Source organism: Castor canadensis, chromosome 6 (genome assembly GCF_047511655.1).
Source record: "Castor canadensis chromosome 6, mCasCan1.hap1v2, whole genome shotgun sequence".
NCBI lineage: Eukaryota > Metazoa > Chordata > Mammalia > Rodentia > Castoridae > Castor > Castor canadensis.
In genome coordinates this window covers 23,020,161-23,047,779 of record NC_133391.1, presented here as the reverse complement: position 1 = coordinate 23,047,779, position 27,619 = coordinate 23,020,161, and the positions used below count along the sequence as shown (strand labels likewise).

The window sequence follows — 27,619 nt, the reverse complement described above, 5'->3', positions numbered from 1 at the left end:
CTATTTTGTCTATCTTTTGAATTTATTTTTTGGTAGTTCTGGGATTTGCACTCAGGGCCCTGTGTTGCTAGTTAGGTCTCTAACATTTGAGCCATACCCCTAACCCGTAAAATTCTAATTCTTGACCCAGATGGCTAAATAAGCCAAAAGATTTTTTATAAGTTTAGAGGTTCACTTGCCACATGAACCTCCAGAAGTAGGTCCCTCAAACTATACAATGCCCTGTAGACATTTTTAAAAACTTACCTAAGGGTATAGTTTTATGAACAAATATAATTACATGTGTACTGAAATATGCACACACATGTACTAAAATATGTCTTGGTTTTTACAAAAGTTTTTTCAGCCTATTTTTGTTTAAATGGTGCTAACAAAAGTCTGCCACAAGAACTGTGATATATTGACATGAATGTGACAATAAATACTGTTCTACTAAGGAAAGAAAGTTCTTTGTGCAATACATGTAAGGATAGTATTCACCTGCCTCTCTGATCACCAGGCCAGCAAGATTGCAAATAAGGACCAACTAGTTTCATAGTGATTGTTTTTTCAAAATAATGAACATATTTTTAAAAGACATTCTTTGCCTGAAAGAATTCTCTGTATCAAAGTACTTATTAAAAACATAGTAAAAATTTTCTAGTAGTTTATGCCTAGTCTGTAAATGTTTTTATTTTCCATTTTTGGTTTTCATCCATAATTCATGTGCAGAAATATTAAGAGTTTCTACATTTTGTTTGCTCAGTCACATTGCACATAATATTGATTAAGTTCAATTTTGCTTGTTAGGATTTTGTTGATATTCCCTGCATTACCTGCATAAAGAGGAAGAAACTCTGCACATTTCCATTTGCTATTTTTTGTTTCAATAAATGAACAAACAAAAGGAAGCAGTGTACATGTGAATTAAAAAAAAAGTGTCCTCCTACATCTAGGCTTATTAAGGTATTTTTTTCATTTGAAGAGCTGAGTGATTCTACAGGAATGCATTTGAAACTATCAAACCAGATTCTCTATCAACCTAAAAATACAGAGAGACTGTGCTCTCACATGAAAAATAACCTTTCCAGAGTTAGGTATGATAGAATCAGAGATGATAACAGAAAACAAAATAACAAAGAAAACAAAAACTTTACACAAGCATTGTGTGTACGTTTTACTGTTCTACCCCAGGAAGTCAGCAGATGAGTACTAGCCGGTCATGTCTGCAATGGCTGAGTTTGGGTCACAGGCTGGTAGTCCTTTCCTTTCTGAGTGGGTGTACGGTGGGGAGCAGGGGCTGGGCACAGGACTAGCATTTGGCTGGCATCCAGATCTCAGCCTTGCAAATCAGCGATGCAATTTTTCCATGAAACCAGAGGTTATCCATTGCTGAGGCACACTAATAATAAAACTATAACTCATCAATCAGGATGTCAGGTAGTTAATTTACACTGGGGAGTTTAACTGTAAGGAAGACCAGAGTGCCAGTACTTACTAATAAATACTTCTTGTTTCTAGTGGGAAAGTCACCTTTAGCATGGTTGGCTCCTCCACTGCCGTGGGGATCTCCAGCTTGTGGGAATATTCTTTGGAAAACTTTCTCTGTTTGCATTTTTATTCCAGAACATTTAAAGAGTACCCACAACATGCCAGGAAGTGGGGGATTTGGGGGGAAGATTCCGGAAAGACTGTCCTTGTACCCTTCCCTCAACTTATAGGAAAGATACTACTTTAACAAGTGACAAGTGACCACTGTGCCAAGTGATAAATGCTTTGAAATGCAGAAAGTCATGAGAACTTTGTCCTCCAGAAAGGTCACGGCTAAATTTAATGTTCAAATACCATTAGCCTCATAACATTAGTTTCTGGTAAAAATTCTGTGTTCTTGTCTTTTCTGACTTCTCTGTTAAATTTGTGTTGACTTTTTCATGTGTTTATGTTGATAGTTTGTTGACTGTAACCCACTTTGGTACAATATACAGAACGTATTTGTAAAAGAGTGTCTCTCTGTATTTTTCTGTGGGCAACAGGCCCAGAAGATATGAGGGAGGGAATGAGTACAAAGTTGTGTCCTGAGCTTGATGTCAGGTGAGGAGTGCATTTTGTGCTCTGCAGAAGACGCACAGAACAGATAGCCTTGCTTTTGTGTTTGAGCACAGAGGTGGGGTAGTGGGAATTTTTAAGAGATAAGATTGGAGGGGGGATGGGGAGGAATGAAAAATGAAGTGTTTACAGATTGGGCTGAGGAATTTGAACTTGATTTTGTGTGCACAGAATGTTCAATTTGTTCTTTTTTAATACCAGAAAGTGACATGAAAAGATGAATCATAATTTTGTTAGTGGTGGTTCAGTTGAGGACCACTCTGGATACCAGGAGGCATCAAAGAGACTCTGTACAATGTCCTCGTTAGAGACATTGATGATTTTTTAAGACATTGGTGCTGAAAATAAAGATGATTTCAGAAAAAAAAATAAACACTGCAGTTGACAGGATTAATCAGTGATCGATGGTGGAAGGTGTGGCCAAAGGCCACAAAGTACTGCTTAAAGTTGTAACTATGAGAGACTGAGTAGATAGTAGTGACTCTTCTGTTTGTTTTAGCTTTGAGCTGAGAGAGGGAAGAGGATTATTTGTTTGATTTGGACATCTCAGTGTGTGCTACTTTTCCAACCTCATGTGTCCTTGTCCATGTAAAGTGCCCGTTTTCATTTAGCCACCAAGCACATTTTAATACCACAGTGGCACTTGCTCACCATGTTCCTCCTCCCCTGGGCATGCACGTGAGTTTTAGGACTGGAAGTTTCTTGTGCCCTGTCTACAACCACAAACACAGCAAGATTGTTGGCTTTGGCTGTTTTAGTAAGTCCAAGGACCAGCCCCCTGCTTAAGGTTACATGTCAAATAGGATCCTGAATTGTACATCAGACAACTTTGTACTCTTTGTGCTGAGTCTTTCCAATGAAAGAGATGATGAAGTCATTGCATACTGCAGCTTTGCTGGGGAGCCTCTGACAAACCCCAGGCTGTTATACTGGCATAACAGATCATACTTTTAAAAGGACATGGGCAAAGTTCTTCTTCTGGGACAGATGAATCCTGGATCACACTACTAGTGAAGAAATTGATTTAACAGTTGAGACAATTTTTGAAGACTTGAGGCCTAGAGAAGGTAACCTCAGACAGTTACCAGGTTGAGTCTACCTTGATTAATTTTCTTGAGCTATTCTAGATATTTACTGTGATTTTGTCTTCAAAAACAAGTGTGTGTGTGTGTGTGTGTGTGTGTGTGTGTGTGTGTGTGTTTAGGCTGCATTCAATAACACTAGCTAGCAAGCATTCTAGATCAAGTTTCTGTAAACCCAATGTGGTATCTATTCTTTGCCTACTTAATGAAGTTTTCCTCATGGTAGAACCTCCATTATTCCCAGTGTTCTTCTTGACTTGACTTCATATGCGATAGTGAAATTTTGAAGGACTTTTTCTTATTTATTTAGGCTTCATTTTTTCCTGGAAAGTATCATTGCCTTTATAGGTTTGGAAGGAAATTAAAGATGGGGCCAAATTTATGAAATCCCTAGCAAGAGATCTTTATGATTCTTTTTCCTAAACACTACCATGAGAGGGATTTAAGTTCTTTTCCGCATCACTTCTGCTCTTCCTCCCTGTTTCTCTTCATCTCGGTGTCTTGAAGTTGAGAATTCCAGAATCTGGTTGGTAGAGTAGGTTAGATGTGGTTGGGCAGTAGCAAAGCAGATGTGATTGTCATCTTTTTTTGCACTAAAATAATTTAAAGAGTTTTTCTCAATATGTATTTGCCTAAGCATCAACCCTAGACCCACTCTGTGCCAAAATGTGGATGCACAGAAAGGAGGAGGTGTGATTTTGTCACATGCCTACCTCTGAACCATTAGTAAGTGCGATCTTAGTGCATCCTTTTCTTTTTCCTTCCTTTCATTTCCTTTTTTGTTTCTTTTTTTTCTTTTTTGGTTCAGCAAAATAATTTACATAGCTTCATTTGACACTTGCAAATCTTACAGGTTTGGGGCAGTATTTTCATTGGTCATTTGGATTTTACTCTTGACTTTTAGTAATTGGTTTTCTAGCATTGAATGGCAGACTATTTCATCATTTTCCTCATAGTGTTTAATTTCTATGGCTTATAAGTCCATGTTCTTAACCTATAGAGAAGCAATAAAAATGGGACAGAGTATCTAGACCATGAACATTCTAAAAGATCTCAGTATTAAAGATGATTTAGGAGCAATAAGAGATGTCTGTGTAGCCAAAGAGAGGTTGTTATATTTCACATTGCAGTGAAATGGGCTGCAAAACTAGAGCTTGCACCTGAAATACTTTTTATCTAATTTAAACATTGATTGATGTGATAAATGAGCTATCAGAAAAACATTATAATGATCTTGAATCCTTTATATTCTTCCAGAAGTACAAAATTGTAATTTGCACAGAAGGAACTATGACTTTAAAATGTCCCTAGAGGATATTGATCAATGTCTGAAGATATCATTTTAGTTGTTAGGACTTGGAGAGTGTACTGACTTTACATCTACTAGGTAGAACCCAGAAAATGCTGTTAAACATCCTACAAGGCACAGGACATCTCTCTCCAACAAAGAATTGACCCAAAATGGCATTAGTACCAAGGTTGAGAAAAACCTTACAGTATTGTGCATTTATTCTTTATTTATACCCCATTTGGATTTTTTCCTTTTTTCACTCTATTATTCGTTGTCTGGCTTTGGACAAAATGATTGACCCCTCTGTGATTGCATATATTCATGTATAAAATGCAGATAATAAAGTCTACCCAACAGGCTTGCTCTGAGAACTAAAATTATTTTTGCAACAGGGAAGGTACTACATGTTACATGTTTAGTAAGTGGTATCCACTGTTACTATGTTCTGAATGTAACTTGGAATTGGTAGTGTAGTGTTTATGTAGCTATACATGGAGTGAGATGGCAAAAATATTATCAGTATATATGAATTTCTTGACTGAATTACAGGAATTTCTGTGCAGTACAATGAAGAAATGTAGCATTTAAATATTTATGTATGTGCATGTGTCTGTCTGTGTGTAGAACTAGAAAAAAATGACAACCTGAAAGTTCTGTGGAAATCGAACATTCAAGATAACAAAATTACATTTAAAAATACCAGATTACTAATAGATATTACCAAAAGGGTTTCCTAAAGAGAAAAAAAGTATTATTTTTCCTTTTAAAATTTTACATTCTTCTATATTGTTATCTTGTATAGTTTTTTTCTAAAAACAAATTCTTTCTGTAAGTCGGAAGACAAACATTACAGCAATTAAAAACACCCTGGTTTCCCAGTATAAATGTTGAAAGGTGTAATTCTAGTTTGGGGGTTACCCTTTCTTGCTAGTTGGCTTTCCACTGTAGTCACCTTTCTAAAAGTGGTTGGGCTCTGGGCCCGTCACATTTTGCTGGTGTGATAAAGCTGGTCATATTGATGCCTTTATCTCCCAAGCTGGCAGGTGGCTCTGTCACTGACGCCAGCAAAGTGAGCTGGGGGTGGTGAGTGGAGGAAGAGCTCAGGAGAAATTATAACCCAATCTCCAATGCCACAACTCAGCCCTTGACAGGGTTCCCTCCAGCAGTCTCTTGAGGACTCAAATACAAACGTCAAAAGAATATTTATTAAATTTCCTGTTGAAGAAAACTGGGAGGTTAATAATTTAGATGACTGAGTATTGATTTCAAAATATGTGTAGATGTGAGCAGTGGGAAAACACTAAAAACAGTACATTTAATAGGAGAAACTGTACAAGCCTTTAAATTTAGTTTTAGAAATAATTTTACAATTTCATGATGTGAGAGGTTCAACTGTTATCTCCATTAAATACAGAATAAATACATACAGGCTGGATTGCTGCAAGTTCAGTGAGTTGATTGACTTAGCAGTGGAACTTCCAGAATCCAGTGCTCGTGTTTGCAATGTTGTGACCTGTTCTGCTTGCTGCATTTTAAGGGGGATATTAACCACTCTAAAGGATCCAAACGCCTGGAGTTAGTTAAATCTCTTCTCTGGCATATGTGGACTGTGTGGCTTTGGCTAAAGCATAATGCTAATCTCCCCAATTTAGGATTTCTTATATAAAATTATTCGTTAGCTACCCCATAGAGAAAGAGATTTTCGGGACTGAGTGAGCTGAAGCTGCTGCTGCTAACAACAGCATAATAAACCCTGTATGTTGCTTACTCTAAACCAGACTAAATTCAAACACTTTCACATCTTCAAGTGCATTCAGTCCTCTTTGGTGCTTTTAGAGGCGAAAGGCATTTATTCCCATCCTACAGCTGAGGAAATAGGTGTGGTGGGATTAATGTCTCTATTTTCTGCAAGTAAATTATAGTTTAACGTTTCCTTGTATATAATATCAGACACTGTGTGATGCATTTTATAGATTTTTGTGCTTTGGGTTCATTTCATGAAAGGTTCTGGGCTCTATTGACACTCTTAAAGACTTGAAGAAATATGTTTGTATTTATCTTGAGGTTAAGTTCATTTCCTATAAGTATAAAAACAATTTATCAAGTTGAGACAGTAATATGCATTATGTACAATGCATTTATTACAAGATTATTTATAATATATTTTCAAGTTGATATAACTAGTAAAATCATTATCAGGTTCAAACAGTATCATTGAATGATACTTCAGAATATTTCTCAAACACTATTATAGTGTACCATTTACTTTGAACAAAATGAAAGTTTTCTTTTAAATTTAAGGTATACATAGTTGCCTGCTGAGTTAAATTTTAAAGATGGTCTATGAACATTCATTAATTCAAAATTGCTAAATTAAGCAATTTTGACTAAATTTAGCAATTTTGACTGGATTCAGTCAAAGACAGAATTGTCTTGTTTTCTGAAATGCCAACAGAGCTGATTTAAAGAGTTTCCACAAAGCAAAGATTAAAAATGGAGGAAAGGTTGCATATGACAGTATTGGTTAAGTAAGGGAGACTTAGAAAAAGGGGAGGATTTGACGAATACTCATTGAACTTCTATCCTTTATTTCATAGAAACTTATTGATTACCCTCTCTCTATCAGCATGTCATTTCTTCAGCAAGACTGCTGGAAAGCTCTCATTCCATCTGACATCACTTTTGGCCAGGTTAGGAACTCTCACATTTTCACATGAGCATTTAAAAAGCTAAACCAACCTAGGGAGCATAGGAAACGACCTGGTGGCTATGTGGGAGGAGGAACTATTTAGTTAGCATCATTCTGGGGTGCAATTGTCTGGTCCATTTGCAAAACTCTTACATTCACCTTTTTTGGGGCCCTCAGTGATGATATAGATAGTAATAATACATTATTTTTACCTTTCTCAACTTGAATTCCTTCAGTGTCTCCCTCTTCACCACCACTCCATTCATTCATGTTCACCTCCCAAACTTTTACCCTGATAACCTCGCTAATACTGCTTTGAAAATTGTCATGCATCTCTATTGTGTAGAGAGCCTTGTATTTTCAGAAGAATGAAGGAGGACCATTTGAAGAGTGCAGTCATTGTTGGGGTTGGTTTCTCTGTGTTCCCTAAATTGAGATTGCCTAGCAAGGGAGGTATACCTTAGTGGACTTCAATCTAGTCATGTGAGAAAATGATTCTTAAATGTATATGTTAAGTGGAAGGAAACAGACTCATGGACAGATCTGTTTTGCACTAATGATGGGATGGATATATTATTGGTGAATCAAAACCATTCCTACAACTCTAGTAAGTCTCAGTGCTACAGGAAGTTTTTATGTATTTTTTTCAATTTGTGGTAACATGTACGCAAGTCTTGCCATGTTAACAATTTTTCAGTATAGTAGTCCCCTTTTATTTACAGGGTATGTGTGAGTTCCAAGACCTTCAGTGGAACCCTAAGACTGTGGAGAATATCCAACCAATGTATGATACACCTTATTGTATGTGTACATTGCTATGAAAAGTCCAACTTATAGATGAGGTTGGGTATGTTCAGGGTGGTATGGCCATAGAGACAGTTCAACTTATAAATTAGCACATTGATGGCAATAAATAGTAATAAAATGAACAATTGCAGTATACAGTGTTGAAATGTGAATGTGATCTTTCTCAGAATGCTTTACTACACTCGCTCTCTGCCTTGTGACGAGTTGAGATCATACATTACCTTTGTGATGAGATGTGAAGCGGGATGAATGATGGGAGCACTGTTACACTGTTTTCGGCTACCTGGAGAGGTTAGCTGAACACAAGAACTGCAGTATTCATGGTTCGAGGCCAGCCTGAGCTGAGGTTTGCAAGACCCTGTCTCCAAACTAATCAGACAAAAGAGAATAGAGGTCTGGCTCAAGTGATAGAGCACCTACTTTGCCAACTTGAAGCCCTGAGTTCAAACCCCAGTCCCACCAAAAAACCCCCACAAAAAACCAAAAAAACAGAACATGTTTATCTTCCCAAACTGAAACTCTGTACCCATTAAATAACAACACTCCATCCCCTGACTCCTGCCCCAGCTCTTGGTAACCACAGTTCTGGCTTCTGTCTCTATGAGTTCAACTGCTTTTGAAAGCTAAGTGGAGTTTTAACACTATTTCCTCTTTTGCAACTGGAAGATTTTACTTAGCATGTCTTCAGTGTTCATCAGGTTGTAGCATGTGCAAATTTGCCTTCCTTTATTAGGCTGAGTGATCGCTTGTATGTGTGCACGGCATTGTTGATTTATCTGTTGGTAAGACACTTGTGCTACTGCCCTTTTTTCCTGATGAATGATTGCTACGGACATGGAGCTGGAAGGTTTTTATAGTGCTTCAGAACGGCAGTAATGTAAACCTTTTATAGGAAACCACTGTGTTGACAAAGGAGCTGTAGTGGCTTAACTACATTTTTTTTGACAGTTTTCCTAAACCCATCCTATCAGTTACCTCCTCATAGAAAGAGAATAGAAAGTTCAATGGAAGCAGTTTTAGTGTGTACCCATTAAGTTTTGTGTTAAACCTCATGTTTTGCTGTTTGGCTGGTCATTACATAATGATTCAAATTATTAAAGAACTGAAATACCAAGCACAGTGGTATACACCTGTAATCCCAGCTGTATGAGAAACAGAGAAAGGAGGATTGTGGTTTGAGGGCAGCTGTGGGGAGGGAGGATTTGCAAGACCCCATCTCAACCATTAAGGTGGCTATGGCAGCATGCATCGTGGTCACATGTAAATAGGAGAATTGTGTTCCAGAGTGGCCAGGCAAAAATATTAGACCCAGCTGGGCAAAGGTGGCTCATGCCCGTCATCCTAGCTACTCAGGATGTACAGAGTGATTGCATTTGGAAGCCAGCCTGAGCAAATAGTTTTGAGAGACCCTATCTTGAAAAAACCCATCCAAAAAAGGGCTGGCAGAGAGGCTCAAGTGGTAGAGTGCCTGACTAGGAAGCATGAGGCTGTGAGTTCAAGCCTCAGTGCAGCCAGTAATGACAACAAAACACAGGACTCTACCTGAAAAATAATAAAGCAAAAAGGGCTCAGATGGTAGAGTGTTAGCAAGTATAATGACCTGAGTTCAACTGAAAATACTGTGATTGTGATTATTAGAGAAGCAAAGAAGTCCTTCTTAGCCCATAACAAAAATGTGGGCATAAATTACTCATTTGTTTCAAGAGCCCTCAGTGCTTGGGTATCATTAGGTTTTTTCCCAACAAGGAAAAGATATGTTCATCTTTTTTTCACCTATAAAATCAGTACAAGTAATATTCTGGATTTGTAACACCCCTATAAGGATGACGTGACCATATTTAGCAAGTCTTTTGCAAACCTTTCTTGAATGTTGCTTTATGTAGTCATTTGAATATTCATATTAACATTCAGTATCATCCCAAATGAGGCAAGGTGTTGTGCACAGAGATTGCAAGTTGTTTCTAGTCTTTGTAAGAACCCTTGGCTTGCAATGTCTGTACAGTTCTCTATCAGTTCCATCATGTCCCCTTCCACTTTGTGACATCCATTAGTAGACACTTGAACACTCATCCTTTGGCCCAAACATGTACTAGTCCAGGAGCTGAGAGGCAGGTTCTGTTTTACCTTCTGGAGGTCTGTGTCTGCAATTCTGGCACATTCTGAGTTCTGTTTTTAAAAACAAGAAACTTTTGGGTTGATGCCCGAAGCCAGAGAGAATGAAGAATGCAAAGCCTGGAGATGCCTCTGTCTGAGGAAGTAGCATAGCCAGGTGTTTTGGAGGGTGGACTGGATTCCTTTGTTTTAAAAGGTGACCACCTTAATGTGTCTTGAATTTTATTTGCTTTATTTTTTTGGTGGTCCTGGGGTTTGAACTCAGGGCTTCACACTTGCTAGATGGGAGCTCTACCTCTTGAGTCATGCCTACATCCCAATATGGTCAACACTTTATTTCTTGTTTTTGTTTATTGTTTATTTTTTTCCTTATTGTCAACCCCCCACAACACACACCATATGCTAAGCATCTTAAAGATATCTCAGCACATTCTCACAAGAAGATTGAAAATTTGCATTCTTGTACCTGTGTGGAGCTCAAGGCAGTGCAGTAACTTACCCAAGATCTCACTATTTGTTAGATATAGGGTCTAGAGGTGAGTCCAGCTCAGTCTGGCTCTGTTGGCCTCATGTTTCCATTGCACTGAATGGCAGAAACGCCATTTACAAGGCCAAACTATCTTCCACATGGTGGGCAATATGGAGGTCCTTCCCCTCCTTTTCTCTGCCTAGTCCTGTTCACAGCTGCATCACCTTGTGCTCCAATGGGATAGTGTCCGGCTCCCCAACTGCTCATCCTGCCTCTGGTTTCTGAATATTAATTCATTCCCTGCACTTAGTCTTCATTATAGACAACTCTAATTACCACAGAACTTTAGCTGAATATAATATAAAATTGTGCCACTCTGTTAATAAAAAGTAGCTTGTCATTTTTGTTGCTTTTCAAGTAAAATGAACACTTCTTTATTCGATATTCACGACCCTCTTTCATCTGCCCTTCCTAACCTTTAATCGTTAAAATTACTGCATCCTTTATCAGATCAATTTTCTATCTAATTTTAATTGTTTACCCTGTTTTTCTCTCTCTCCCTCTCTTCCTTCCTTCTCTCTCTCTCCCTCCTCCTTTTTTCCCCTTCTTCTCCCCCTCTCCCCACCTGTTCCCTGTATTGTGTCTCAGAAGAGGTCGGTAGTTACTGAGTTTCTGTTTCTGTGACCTCATCATTGCCCCCTACCTCCAATTCTCATTTCTTTCCCTTGATCTCCAGTGTTCTTAGGTTGGAAGTTTGCAATTTACTGCTTCCTCGTGCACCTTTCTTAGCCACACCTGGCTCCATAAATGCTTTTGAGTAAATGAGATAGCCTCAAAATTTACATGTAGATGGTGCTTGGAAATTTAGATAATATCTTAAGTATATATTGTCTCATTAAATCTGACAAGAACAGTATGGAATTAGGTGCTCATTACCAATTTGTGGGGAACACTTGGAAGTTAGCAGAAATAGGGTTATGAAATGTAAATGGGACTGTGTGGGATCTTTGTTTCTGTGGAAGTTGCAAGTGATAACAGGAGCTCTAGGGCAATACGAATGTGGGTTTCTGAACCCTGGCTGTACTTAGAACTCATCCTCATGAAATAAAGCATAAAATAATTTACAAGCGTCATCCCTGAAGATTCTGATCCGATGATCTGAAGTGGGTCCCAGAGGTTGGTATTTTTATTTTTCATGCAACAGTTTTGGAAAATATGTTAGTATTCTGTATTTTTTAGAAGAAATTTATGGGTAGGATTTTATGATTTTTATTACAAACATACTTGAGTAAATCATTCACAGACTATTTTTTCTTTTTTCTCCCTTTATTTCTATGGTGTTGTCAAAATTAATTTTTTTCTGATGCTGGGTTGAAAAATAGGTGTGTATCTTAGTTGTAAGAGAATAACCCTTCACAGGCACAGAATTGTCTTCACATCCTAACTCTGAATTGCAAGACACATCACTTTATGATGAGTACCAGAGGTCAACTTGTATTTCTGGGAAATGTGATTTTAGGTACCAGTAAAGATCATAGTTTAAACTCAGGAAAAAGAAAGTCTCCTATATGACTCAGAGGTAGATGGGAAAAGACAGTTATAAATGAATAGAGGAATAATTTGTGTAATATGTCACTCTTTGTTGGATAGTCATGTCATATTTTTCTCTCTACTTAAGGAATGCCATGATAGGAGTTTTTATTTTGATGACATTGGTAATCAAATGATTCATTTATTTCATGTTCATAGTGTTTGGGTGGGTGTACAGCATACGCTGACTTTAATTACATTTTTTCTTGCTGGCTCAAGGTCTTTATTACCAACTTGATTTATTTTAAAATGCAGCAATTCAATACATCTCTCAAGACAATTAAAAGTTTTAGAGATGTTTTCCTGAATTCAAGGGCTCAACTTTCCATACTTCCATCTTATTTTTGTGCCTCTGTAAATATTTGTTTTCTGTCCTATAGTTAGCTGCCAAATGTGTTTAGTGGACATTTTTGACTCTGCTTCAAAGACTGATGGCCAGTTTGCTAGGAAAGTGATGAACTACGTTTGCTGTTAGCTGAGCTTCAAGTAAAAACAAGCAAAAATACCAATAAAATATTATCAGTTATAATAAAATTTTATTGAGTTTTTTTTCTGGAGTGATTAGAAATTTAATCTAGATTACACACATACATATGTAGACAGACACCCATATAGACACATCTGTCTTTGAGATTATATACACAGTAGGCACTCAATTTCCAGAAAAATTTCCAACTCCAAAAGTTAATTTGAAGCTCAACTTCTCTCCCTCCTTCCCTCCCTGCCTTCTTGCCTTTCTTCCTTCCTTTTTTGTGGTACTGATATTTGAACTCAGGGCATCCTTTTGGTTGCTAGGCAAGCACTCTGCCACTAAAACCCATACTTTCACCCCTTTCTGCTTTTAGTTTGGTTTCACTCTTTTGTCTAGCCAGCCTCCAACTATGATCCTCCTACCTCTGCTCCCAAGTATCTGGGAGTACAGGTGTGCACCGCTACGTCGGCCTTGTTCTTTTGAACACAATCCTCCCAACTGCCATCAATAGTTAACTTTCTACTTGAACTTCCTAATGACTTATTTCCTTTCAAAGTCTCTTTTGAAATTCCTCTTTTTCACAGTAAGTTTGCATATCTAAAGTGACATTTGGACAGATTTCTGAAAATGACTAAAACAGGAAAAATATAGGGTGGATTTTGAGGCTCAACTGTAAGAACTTTATGACAGGTTAAAATAAAGACCATATGCCGTATTGATAGGCATTTGTGTAATTTTCTTAACTATGTTGATATTTTCCTAGTTTTCTTTTGTTTCTTTTAAAAAGTTTGTTAGGTTTATAGTTTTTTTTCAGAGAGGAAATATTATTTTATCTCCCTCTTTTTCTGAGTTAAATTTTAGCCAAAATGACAATTACAAGTTTATAACTTCATGCTACTTAAAACTATTGGGGTCCTGAACTCACAGCAATCACACTTAAGTTCAAAACCATTAGACTGTAAGTTCTTTTAAAAAATAGAAAGGAACAACTGTAATAATTTCCAAGTTAAAAATATAGTTCTTTGTTTGGAATTGAGCTTAATAAAGTACAATGTGAGTGATAGACATTCATTAAATACTCATTTATTGGTTACAAAAGATACATATTGAGTACTACCAGGATTTATAGATATTTCTCACTGGTCTGGCTTTACCTAGCATTTGTCTTAAGGTAATAGCAGGTTTAACTCTTTGACCTCTCCACCTCAGTTTACCTTACTTGTGTATATTCAAGTTTTTTCCTCAGCAGGCGTGATTCATTGTCCTTGAGGTGCTGGCTTCTTGCCAAGGTTCATTGTCATTCCACATCTGCTTCACTTATAACAGTTTTCTCTGAGCAGCAACTGACATATAAATCCTTTCTCCAAAATGTGCATCTAACTGCTGGGTGATCCCTGACGAGAACCAATAGTGGTTTCCTACCGCTTGCTGATTCAAATGGAGTTTTCTGCAGACTTGCTTTATCTCTTTCCCCAACATTGACTCTGACAAACTGTTTTATTCGAAGAATGTATATGGGATCAGCTTTGCTAGGAGAAGCTTTGAACTCAGTGTGAAGGAAGAAGTGTCAAGTAAATGGAAAAGGAAAAGAGGAAAGGAAGTAGGAACCATGATGCTTAAATGACTACTTTTTGTTAATCATCTCCCTTCAACAGTTTTCTCTCCAGTTGTGGCATCAGTGTTTGATGTATTCTGTCCTGTGTGGCTTTATTCCTGAGGTGGCTCCTCTTGGTGTCTTTATGTATAGGCTCTTCTTTCTTCTGCCTGTTTATCCCACTTCCTGTGAGTCTGCCAGTTTCTTTCTGCCTTCATCCTCTTCCAGTCCTTGGGATGACCTAGTTTCTTTTCTTTACTTGCTAAATTCTGTTCTTGTTTTATGGTCTGTTTCCAGACCCTTCTCTGATACAAAACCTTCTGCGTTCACAAAGCTCATTCTCACTTACCTGAACCCCATCTGCATAGCACCTCACAGTTTCCACTTCTTTACTCTGCTGTGTGGTCTTGTTTCTCTGACATACCACAGACATCCCATCATCTTCTTTCCTTTTCCAGCTTTATTGAGAGATAATTGATAAATACAAGTTATAAATATTCATGGTATGCAATATGATTTGATATATGGACACACTGTGAAATGAAGACTATAGTTAAACTTGTGTGTGTGTGCACATCTAAGGTCTGCTTTCTTCTCATATTTCAGGTAAACAACACAGTACTATTAGCTATAGTAACCAATCTGTATACCAGATCACCAGGACTTCTTTATCTTCTATAACTGAAAATAAGTACCCCTTGACCAACATCTCACTATTCCCCCTACCTCCCCCCTTTTGCCAATGACCGTTTTACTTTCTGCTTCTAAGATTTTGAACTTAAGTGAGTAAGTGAGGTCATGTGATATTTGTCTTTTTGTGTCTGGCTTAGTTCCCTTAGTGTAATGTGCTCTGTATTCACCTGTGTTGTTGCAAATGGCAGAATAATGCTTTCGTGTATTTGTATATGCAGACGCACTCACACATTTCTTCATTCATTCATTCATTCATCTGTCAGTAGGTACTTAGGTTGTTGCCATGTTTTGACTATTGTGAGTAGTACTGCCAAGAACATGGGGGTGCAGTTATCTCTCTGACATGTTGAGTCCATTTCCTTTGGATAAATACCCAGTAGTGGAATTATTGGATCATATAGTAGTTCTGTTTCTATTTTGTTTTGCAGTGCTAGGATTGAGCCCAAGGCCTCACTCATGTTAGGCAAGTGCTTTACAATGGAAGTAACCCCAAGTCTAGTAGGGCTATTCATTATTTTTATACTGTTGTCCTTAACCTGTTAATAGCTGTGTTAATTTACATTTTTCTCACAGTGTACCAAGATTCCCTTTTCTCTACCCCTTCTTTTGTGACTTTTATTAGCATAAGTTAACTGCACAAAGGTGTTTCAGTGATATATGTGATTATATGCATATACTGTATCTCTGTCAAACTCGCCCCCTCTATTACTCTTTCTAAAACCACCTCCATCCTCTTCCCTCCCCCACAAAACAGTTGTTAGTAGGTTTCATGATGCTATTTCCATACATGAAGCTAATGTACTTGTACCATAGTCACCCATCTCCCTCTCCTTTCCCCTGCCCTCTTACTCTGCTTCCCCTCTACCAGGCCCCTTTTACAGTCACAGTATTATTACAGTCATTATTTCTTTTGGACAATAGCTATCCTGACAGTGTGAAAGGATTGTACTTTACATTTTCATTTCTCTGATATTAGTGCTTTCCATATACCTGTTTGCCATTTGTTCCCCTTTTAGAAATTTCCATTCAGGTCATTTGCCTCTACTAAAATATATTTATTTTTATGCTATTGATTATATGAGTTCCTTATATAACGTGGTTATTAACTCCTTATCAGATTGTGGTTGGCTGCTATTTTCTTCCACTTTCAGGGATGTCTCTGTTTTGTTGATCATTTCCTTTGCTCTGTACATGTTTTTAATTTGTGGTTCCACTTGTTTCTTTGCCTTTCTTGCCTATTCTTTTGGTGTCCTAGCCAAAAATTATGGCCAATATCAATGTCAAGGAGCTTTTCCTTTCTTTTTTTCTAAGAATTTTATGTTTTCAGATCTTACAGTTAAGTCTTTAATCTATTTTCTGTTCATTGTATAAGGGTCCAGTTTCATGTTTTTGTATGTGGAGATCCAGTTTTCCCAGCACCATTCACTGAAGAGATTTTCCTTTCCCCTTTGTGTATTTTGTCACTCTTGTTAAAGAATAGTTGACTGCATATGTGTAAGATTATTTATGGGCTTTCTTCTATTAGTCTTTATGACAGTCATCCTGTCTTAATTTTCTCTGCCTTATTGGTGGCAGGACTCACAGTACTCTAACATCCATTTGGGGATCAAGGTAGATGACAAATGCCAGCAGAAATTATTTAGTATCTCTGTGCCTTTTTCTCCATCTGCTTAATGGGGTAACATTTCCTGTCTCCTAATGTTACTCCTTAATCTTAAAATAATTTGCTTATAGCATTTACCAAAGTGCCAGGCATGTAGAGGCTGCTTACTGTTGTTTTCTTTTCCTCATAAATGGATGGTCAGTTTCAGAATACATGTTCTGAAAACTTACTTTTTAATTGAACAATTAAGTAGCTGAACTGCAATAGAATGGCTCAATTTTCAGAAAGGAAGAGATAGAGTGAGTTGACATGCTTCTTGTGCCATAGCTGGTACCCTAGCTGGTTAATGAGGTTCCCAGGTCATGATTTTGGGTCTAGTTTAATAGACTGGATTAGATTCAGGTGGATATATAGGACCTCCTCAATTCATTCAGATACAAAGATTCTGTAGCTTAGAATTAACATTTATTGGATTATTGAGTATTCAAGTTCAGAGTTCCAAGTGATTTTTGTACATTTATGATTATTGTTTAAAAAAATTACTTCTAATTTGCTTCCATGAATCTTCCATGGTATATATCTCTATATATCTATATATACTGTAAAATACAGAGACTGTGATTTAGTACATAAAGAAAAGCAGCCAGTACATTAAAAAGTATTTATATATTTTTGCATAATTTCATTATGCACCTGAATACCTGCAACATAATATAGTAAATGTTTTTCCCTTCAAGTAAAAGTATATCAGAAAAGTCACATATATAACTTAGTACTTTAGAAATCTGTGTGAGTATGAATGATGTTACTTGTGCAGGTCCTGGCTGTGCCAAATGAAAACTTATAGCTACAAAAATTGATATTCTTAATGGTGCTGTGTATTCTTGCATTTACCGTGCTGTTTGACTCTGTGTGAGAAAACTTATCATTATTAGGGGCAACAATTTTCCCTGATTATTATATAATTTATTTCCATTCTTTGTCATCACAGTTTTCATTTGATACATTTCTAAGTCTTTGAAGAGATTTTTCTAAGTGCCATGAAACATTTAAATCTATGACATTAATTATGCGTGCATATATTATTTCTGCTACATTTCTCAAAGTGCCAAAACGAATCCATTGAGAGTGAAGTAGTCATACAATCTCTCCTTTCTTTTTCCTTCTCTCACTTTTTATCTTCTTGAAATGGAATATTTGTTTCAATTTACTGTAAATTCAATGAATGGATGCACTAAAACAAATTTCATGCAAAGTATAAAGACAGTGGGTGCAGTCCAAAATACCAGCACTTGGACATCATCACCTGAATTCATATCTATATCTATCTATCTGTTTATCTACCTATTTATCAATTATCTATCTATCTATCTATCTATCTTATTTTGGTATATCCAAAACCTGGATCTTGAACGTCATATTTCCTATTAATGATCATTATGTTTATAAGTGAATTATATAGCTTGATGCCTTAACAAACATCCAACCTTGAATAAGTTTTACTGGTTTTTTTAATTCTATTGTAGCTATTTTTTTAGCAGCCATGGTTACATCTGTAACTCTTTCTAACAAATATCATTTCATCAATTTGAATTTATTTACTATCACTAGCTTTCTTATTTAAAGATGAATCCTTAAAAGTAACACAGAGAAGAAAAGAAAACAGAACTCCTAGCAATGACTTTGGTGCTGCAGAGGCTATTTTCTTTTTGGAAGTTGTCAAGATTGCAAATCTTTGATCAATGGGGAAAGTATTCCTCTTGGCTTATAATGAATGATTTCAAAACAAAGTTACTGAGAAAAAGGCAGTAAACTTGTGAAGTGTTACAGTTGGAAATCATCAGAGGGCTGAGATAAGTCTCCCACTGAAAGTAGGAGCTGACCCTGTTGTATTCAAATACCAGGGATGAGCGGGAGCACACCACACTCATGTCCATATCAGGAGTTGGTTGCATTAGAGAGAGAAGAGCTTTGGATCAAATGCACGTTGGCTCAAGTTGTGATTCTGTTAGGAATTAAGTATTTGATACTGGCAAAGCCAGAGAGTTTCTTAGTTTTGAATTTCCATCACTTTATTTGGGGATGGGGGTGACCACAGTGTCATTCCCTAGGTAGCCCAGGTTGGCATTAAATTCACAAATATCCTGCCACAGTCTCCTGAGTGCTGGGATTGCAGGTATGCACCACCAACCACACTAGACTTGGTTTTTTCCAAGTCTAACTTTTCACAGGTGAAAAGTTACATTGAGTCAAAAGTGCCCATTGTGACTTTGGTTCCTTTTCTCAAATATCTTTGTTTTCCCTCTGATATTTACTTTATTTTATGTCTAATATGCCTCTTAGGACTCTCAAGTCATCTCCCTAAGCTACAGATGTCCATTTAATTCAAATGTCCTTTGTCTGATCTGGTTTTCTTAAATCTTAACATCTTTTCTCTTCTCTGGGGTGCACTTGTTAATTTTTTTTTCAGCAGTGGGGTTTGAACTCTTGGTCTTGTGCTTGCTAACCAGACACTCTACTACTTGAGTCACACCTCTAGCCTCTTTTATTGTTGTAGTTATTTTTCAAATAGGGATCCTGGTTTTTTGCCCAGTCTGACCTGGACCGTAATTCTCCTACCTATGCCTCTTGTGTAGCTTGGGTTGTGGGGTGTACTACATATCTGAGTTTTTTGCTGAGATGGGGTCTGGTTAATTTTTTTGCCTGAGCTGGCTTCAAACTGTGAACCTCTGGATCTCTATCTCCTGAGTAACTAGAATTATAGACATGAGCCGCCAATTATGACAAACACTTGCTAATTCTTCCTGGGGCATTGGGCTATACATCCTAGCCGTCCTCAGAAAGTTCCCATTGTTTGACTTGACCGTCTTGTCTGATCTGTGCTTATTTGGACCAAAGCTGAGCAGTGAGATTCTGATCCAGGAATTTGGTATTGTAACCAAAGATGAGTTAAGTCAGCCTTTTCCAAAGTGCGAAAGGTAAGCCCAGTATGGTGACACACTTTTGTAATCCCTGCTCTTGGGAGGCTGAAGCAAGCGGATCTTGGGTTTGAGGGCATCCTGACTTACATAGAACACCCCTGTCCCAAACAACAAAACAGTCTCACTATTTGCAGAAAGAATGAAAGACATATAATGGGTGGAAGGAGAGGGAGAGAGATCCTGTCACCATAGGGCACTCATGAGTCCCTGTTTGCTTCTTCCCTGCACCATGTTCCTGCCCCTTTTATGAGCAGCTCTAACCTAAGCTATCCAGATATGCAATTAGTTTCTGTTATTGCAACTACTGTTTTTCATTAAAAGATGCTGTTGGCTTCTTTTGTCTTAGAATAATTAAGCTGTGCCCTCTAATATATGCAATTTTTACTTGGCAATTGTACTTCAATAACACTGTTTTAAGAAAAGCTTCATTAAAAGATCCCCCCAGTTCAGAGGTATCCAGTGGAGAAAATGTTTTAATACATTTTTACATATTTTAAAAACATCTCTTTTGAAAATTAGGGTCAGAATTTAACTGGTGGTTGACCCCCCTCTTTCTTTTCTTTTCCCCAAAATGGTGGCACTAAAATTAAAACCGGCACATTTCCTGTTCTGTCCACACAGTACCTTATCTGTTGTCTCCAGATGTCTAGGCAATATTTCCATTTATAAGTTCCCATCAAGCATCTTTGACACTTCATACATTTCAGTCAGGATGGATTCCCTAACGTTAATTCTACAATCAACGCTAGTTACCCCATCTCCTAAGGTAGCGAGTGAAGAGTAATTAGAATTTTCTCCTCTTCCCCTAATCCTAAGGTGACACTAAATTTTGCCATCTGTTTTTAATTAATATTCCAAGTGCATGATAGTATGTAGTACAATATTTGCCATCTTAGCCAGTTTTAGCGTACAGTTGAGTGATATTAGTCATTCACATCTTTTTACAGCCATCACTGGCACCCATTTCCAGAACTCCTTTTCATCTTGCAAGACCGAAACTCTGCTGATTAAACAGTAACTTTCCATTATTTTCCTCTGCTAAGCTGCTGGTAAACACCATTCTATCTTTTCCATCTCTATAAATTGACTACTTTGGTTACCCCATGTAAGTGGACTCAGAGAATTTGTCTTTTGCAATTGTTAACTCAAAGTTCATTCATGTTCTAGCATGTGTCACAATATTGGCATTTCTTATGTTGACTCTTTTCTTAAACCCCCTAGTAAATCCCCAGGGTGCAAACCTTTATCATTTTGCATCTGAGTTATTGAAACAATGACATTAAAAATTTTTTTTGGTGGTACAGGAGATTAACTCATAGCCTCACACTTGGTAGGCAAGCACAGTAGCACTCGGGCCATGTCGCCAGCCACTGAAATAATGTCTGAACAGGTTTCTGGGGATTCTCTCCCTGTTTTCAGCCATGATCTATAAATCGCAAATCATCTTTATAAATATGGGTTTCTTCTGGTTGATAACCATAGACTTCCATTGACTGGAGCTCAATGGGTGGTTGACTCAACATGGAGGCCCTGCAAGCCTCCTCCTTAGTAAAACCATTATACTTTCTCCATCCTAGATGTTCTCCATCTAGGATAGCCCTTTCTGCTTAATTTGAGGCCTTCATAGTTTAGTTAGACTCTTAAAAGTTATCCCATTACCATGTGCTTAAATTCATGTTCCATCATGACCAGCCAAGGGCTTTCATTTCAATCACGTAGTTCTTTAACTTTCTCTGTTTTTCCTTAACTTGCTCTTTTTTCTTCTGGCCTTCAATCCTTATAGGATGAAAATTCCAAATTTTCCTGATCTATCCAAAGAGCATGTGTCCAGCATACATTACCTTCTTCATTAAAACATCACAGTTGATACAGTCCTGTTATATTTCACTTGGCTATACAGTGGTTATAAATTATCTTGTACTTGCTCATACATTCTTAACTAGATTTCAGTTTCTTGAACACGTTAGGCCTGTTTCTTAGACCTCCATGCTAGCAAGCATAGCACAAAATTATGCATTAAATGAGGAACAAATATTTGTTGTGTTAGCAGTATTTTTATATTAATAGTACAATAATAGAATAAATTATACATGAACTGTAAAAACTTTCATGACACAATGTCATTTGTACCTCATGTTTCTAAGCCACCCACCTTTAGTTTGCTTTAAGGTGCTTCTTAAGTTTGAAAACATTTAAGAAAATGATTAGTGTTCTTTTCTTCCCAACAAGCACACTTGCAGCTTTTTTGATTTAGTACAGGCTCAGCTTAGCATCACCCCAACATTTTAAGTACTTGATGTAGCCATCATCATTATATACATGTCAGCACATGACAGTAGCGCACGTCAGTGCCTGTAGCACTGACAGTATTTGAAATGTTACATCTCCTACCTAGATGGAATATGGAATATCTTTAAATAATATTGCTTAGCACTTTAGTTTCTCATTTCTTTTGAGCTGCTCTGTCTTCCTTAACTCTCCTTGTCTTTTTCTGGAGGACCTTAAGCCCAAGGTCACTGTTGAGTGGGAGGGATGGTTCCCTTGTCTTCCAGCCCAGGTAGGTGGGACTCTTTAGCCTGGCCTTGACCTCCTTTCTTTTGTTAACATGGAAGAGCATCATACGAACTGTGAAAGTCAAGTGCTGTCATAAAAGTGAGAGAGTGCATGTTTAAAGACTTTCACTGTATTAGCTCACACTATATAGTGAGCGAGAAGCAGATTTTTGTAATACGGATCAGTAAAAATGCCTTAAAACATCCTGGGAATAAAAAAGATAAACAAATAGAGTGACACCAACCTGTTCTTGTGGCTTTATAGTCCAGTAGGAATACAGTAAGCACTTATAAGTATGTAAATAAGATTAAAGGGATACGCCCCTAAACCTAACTTAACCCTAACCCTATCCCTAATCCTAAACCAAACACTAACCCTAACCTAGTGCTAGTCATAACCCCATCTACCCCTAAATTTATCCCCAAACCTAGCTCTAGATCTATCCCTTGCTCAGGTCCTGTCCCTAATCCAAACCCAATGGACTTTTCCCTACCTAGATCAGTTCTTTGTTAAAGCTACCTTCTTTATTGCTTGGAATACATTTGTATCTGTATGAGAAGCAAGCACATAGCTGCTCCAATCTCAGCTTAGTTAGGAGGTTTTGAATGCTGCACAATGTTCTACTCTAGGAAATAAGGCTGTGCCTCATAGGACTTCTCTCAGCCTTGAATTGTTCTTATGTTGGAGCAATCTTAATAGCTATGTAATAATAAAAGAGGTTAAAGGGATACAAAATACTGAACAGCAAGGGAATTTCAACTTTCTATGGGAGCAGCGAACCCCTATGGGAAGATGTGAAACCAAGGCCTGGAAGTTCAGCAGGTGATAGGCAGCAAGAAGGGACTGGGAAAGTTTTCTGAGGAGAGGAAGTAGGTATATGATGACTTGGGTGAAACAGAGTCATGCTGTAGAAGACCAGGCAGCTGGAGGACAGGGCCAGTGTGGCAGGGCAGGGTGTAGGCAGGCAGATGTCTGGCAAGGAATTTTGGGGAGCTGAGCAGTGGGGCCAAATTGGGCAGGGTCTTCTACTTGTTAAGGACTTTGAAATGAACCCTAAAGGAAACTATTAAAAAATTTAGTCAGGAGACTGTCATGATTTTCTTTGTGCTTTAGGATGATGGTTCACCTGCTTGAGGAGAAGGGAGTATATTTATGTACAAATATTTGTAGAGTCGGAGTTATCTTTATTGTCCTTTTGTTCCCAAGAGCTCTTCAGTGTTCAAGGAAGAATAAATAGTGACTTTTTAAGTGTGGATAGACCAGTAGCCTGAATGACAGCTTTGAAATGTCAGTTGGGAAGAGAAAATAAGAGGGATTTCAGAGATTTTAATATGTGAAAAATAATCATATTTTATAAATTCCATTACATTTTAAGGGTGTCAGAAAGCCACAGGGCAAAGATAGCTTTCAGGTTTCTATCTTGAGTAGGTAAGTGGGAGATGATGGGAAACAGGAATATCATTCCTCAGAGAAGCAGAACTAGAACAGCACATTCTGGAGGAGATGGACAATGCAGAATTCTGTAGTGTCATATAATGCATATTAATATGTAATCATGAATATTAATGTACAGCACAGTATTTCTATGTGCATATGGCCTGTGGGGTACATATTTTCCAGTCACCCCTCCATAGATGGCCAATAGGCCATGGAAATAGACAAAACTTCTTGGGAACTTGTAGAAAAAGAATTACTCTTGAGCACCCAAATATTGAGCAAGAAAGTGAAGGTATCATTAAGACAGATTTAGATTTTAAAATCATCTAACAAGAAAAAAATTTTGTCCACCATTCACTTGACTGTAGTCAAAATAAAGCCGATAAAATGAGGTTCTGTCTATCACACTGAGTGATTTTCTCTAAGTCAAGGCATGGAAAGACTCCTCGTCCACCTTTCTAGTGTAGTGTAGGTTTTTAAATATCCACGTGACCTGCTACTTGGTATTTTGTCTACTTTGAATTGTAACTTCTAAGAGTATAAGAATGTTTCTGTGTTTATATTTAATGGTCTTTGGTAGCAGCAAATTTTAAGAGATCTCTGGAGTAATCAGATGTGTTCATATCTGAGAAACAGCGTCTAACAAAAAAGATGATATTTACTGAATGAATGAAATGCAGACTTTTGAGACTATAAATTTTTTAAAGACAGACTCATTTATTTATCTTTTTCTTCTGAGCCATATACAAATATTTGCACATAGTTAGAAACACAATTATGATGTGTTACTGTTATTTCTAGTAGCAATCCTTTCTCATGGTTTAAAATTAGGGCAGTTATTGATATTTTTAAGAGCAAAACGTTTATTTTTTGAGTCTAGTAAATAAACAGAAACCATTATTGGACACAAGTATGTCAAACATAATACAGATCTGATTATAGAATTCTCATTTACTTTTTGATCCTAAAGATCAAACCTTACAGGACTGCTGATAAGGCTAGTAGCACATTTTTTAAGCCTCCAAAATATCTTTTATTTAAAGACTTTCTTTATTAACCACAGAATGTCGAGATAGCTATGTTCTGTTTATTGCTGATTTCTCCTTTTCTGTTTTTCCCCTCTTTTTGTATCATGTCCATAGCAGCTGTTTCCCTAACCCTTACCCCAACCACAGGCTTTCCCACGCTCCTTTTTTGGCTCTCACTTGGCATCGATCCTTAGTTTGACAGATAAAACACGTGTCTGATCTGTAGTCACAGCTAGTCAACAACCTATCAGGTTTTCCAGAGGGGGTTTTGTGTTCATTTTACTCTGATACAAGGTAGTCATTTTGTGCAAAGTATTCAATTCACTGTGAAAAATTAACTTCTCATTTAATTTTCATTCCTTAGTACCATGTGGACAGTTTGCTCTGGGATTCTATAGATTTGATGAAAGTGAATCAATATATTGGGATGTTGGAGACAGAGAAGAGGCAGCATGAACCTCAGTATTGGACAGAAATACTGAGGGTTCAGTTAAACTTAGACATGCACAGTTTGGGGTTCTGAATGTGATATTCAGTTTCCATGGGTTTTAACTCCCTTTTGCACAAAATGAGGAAATAACTGCTTGTGTTTTGAAACATTGGTCTAAAGGAGTCATTTTGGTAGAAACTAACCTATGAGAGGCCCAGCACAGTTTCATTTGGAATATGAGATCAAGGTTATCCATTCTAACGTATGAATCTCATAGCTCAACAGGATACACAGAGCAGTGTTTACTAACTTAAGTTAAGGGAAATCTCCCAAGTTGCTATACCAATGTTTTCATGGAAGTCATGCATGGAATAGGGAGGAGTGATGTAATGGAAATCTCTAAATTATATTAAACCAACAAGCTATTGGTGTGTTTGTTTTTCTATGCAGAATAATCTACAACTACATGAAGTGGCTTTCTTGTGAGTTTCATTGTCTGATCTTCCCAGTAGTTGTTTAAGACATGTTGTGCCCAAGGAAGAATAAGTAATTGTTTCATCTATCAGCTTAAGGCATAAATTTAAATTCATAAATTTGAGATATAAATGGATGCAGTCCTCCTGTGGTGTGTGTGTGTGTGTGTGTGTGTGTGTGTGTTCATGCCACTTAAAAACACTTTAAAACAATTCAACATCTTTACATACAAGGAATGATAGAATACATAACATTTCTGAAGTTATAGGAACATTTGGTAGGGGGCGGGGGGCCAGTACTGGGGCTTGAACTCAGAGGCTTGGGCTTGCTAGGCTCACTCACTTGAGACAGGCCTCCAGCTCTTTTTTGCTTTGGGTTGTTTTTCAGACAGGGTCTTGTGATTTTGCCCTGGTCTAAACTGGATGATGATACTTCTAACTATGCCTCCTGCATAGTAGCAGGGATTATAGTCATCTACCACCAAGCACAGCTTGTTTTTTGAAATGGAGTCTCTCCCTAACTTTTTGCTGGGGCTTGTCTTGAACTGTGATCCTCCCAGTCTCTGTCTTCCAAGCAGTAGGAATTATGGGCATGAGCTGTAATTATAGGTGTGAGCTGTAATCCCAGTTTAAAAGTACTTTAAAGCACTCTAAATATGAATTCCTTGCACATACTATATAAAACAACTTTATATCTTATCGGTGTGTATTTCAGTTGCATCTTTTTGGGGGATTTTCCTAAAGCTTTGGTCTCTTCTTAAAGCCCTCCAAAAAGTTACAGAAACATGAAATTCACCTTATATAATTTCTTAAATTTAAAGTTTCTATACAATTCTTTAGATCATGTGAAAAAAATTTTAAGCTACCTCATACGTATCATGATGTAGATTCAGCGTTATGTGGTATGGTCACCTTTGATTTAGAAAATGTCTTATTTTTAGGAATAGAATTTTGTGTAGCTATTTATTTAAATTCAAGTTATTTAAATTCACATGAATGCCATCTTAAATTTATGTTCAAAGTACAAAGGTGAGATTTTGTGGGGGTTTTTTCTTATAAATATATCCTTTTTTTCTTATGAATTAATCCTAAATAAAATTGGCTATCTTTATTTGAAACAGAAGTACAAAACTTTCAAAGATGGTTGGAGACCTTAACCACAGAGTGTGTAACATGTGAATGATGGGTCACGCTGCTCCATCTGTGATAAACACATAGCTACTCTGTGAGTAAGTATGTTTGACTTACCCTCACCCCTGTACTGGATAGGGCACGACTTAGCAGAGTTGTTTATGTGACATTTGTATGACATCCCATGGTTTTTAGAACCAGTATACCTTTTCAGAAAACAAATTGCAGTACACAAAAGTATTGTGATAGAAAAAGGTCATTTTAAGTCTGATATTCAAATGATATTATTTTTCTGTTTTGCTTTGAATTTTTAAAATTGCTTTATTTGGAGTCAGAGTAGTAAACCAGAAATTATATCTTCTGATACTGATATATTTAAGAATATTTTATAGAATTGTAGTAGCAGCTACAGTCTTGAAAGGTAAAAGCTACTCTTTTTAATTTCCTTGGGTAGCAATTCATAAATGGAAACTATGGTGTATGTGCTACAATCCTGGGCTTTTGTCTGGCAAAGGTTGTTTAAAACTTGAAGAGACATCAAAGAGTGTGTCAGTCCATCCACCCAGCTCCGGCCAGAACTACTTGTGGATGGCCTCGTGGTTTATGTAGGTATCACAACATTGCGATTGCATGTATGAGCCTCACAGCACTTTGCAGAGGAATAACAGTTAAGATTTATAAAAAAAAAAAACCACATAGTTGATATGAAAACATACAGGATGATAAAAAGGTGATATCTGTTCATTGCTTATGATGAATTCTAGGTCATTTATATACGTTGTCTGAGTTCTGTGATAAAAATGAAATAAGGATTCATACACAAGTTTTGTACAGAAATGTTCTCTATAGTAACAATAAAACTGATTACTATTGACTTGACTATAAATTATTACCTTTAAGATGGAGAAAACTAATAGGTGAGAGAGCCTGGATTTGAATTCTGGACTGACTGACTCCAAGATCATGTAGAGAATTTAGGAGGAGGACTGGGGGTGTGGCTCGAGTAGAAGACCACCTGCCTAGCAAGCAGGAGGCCATGAGTTCAAACTGTCAGGGAATGAGAGAGAGAGAGAGAGAGAGACAGAAAATGAATCTAGGA

The 27,619-nt window shown here is 37.2% G+C and overlaps 1 protein-coding gene across 1 annotated transcript in view; it reads left to right on the top strand.

The window, feature by feature from the left end:
- Pde3a (phosphodiesterase 3A) overlaps positions 1–27,619 on the top strand; it is a 294,071-nt gene that overhangs the window by 17,504 nt on the left and 248,948 nt on the right. The gene's annotated exons all lie outside the window — the stretch shown is intronic.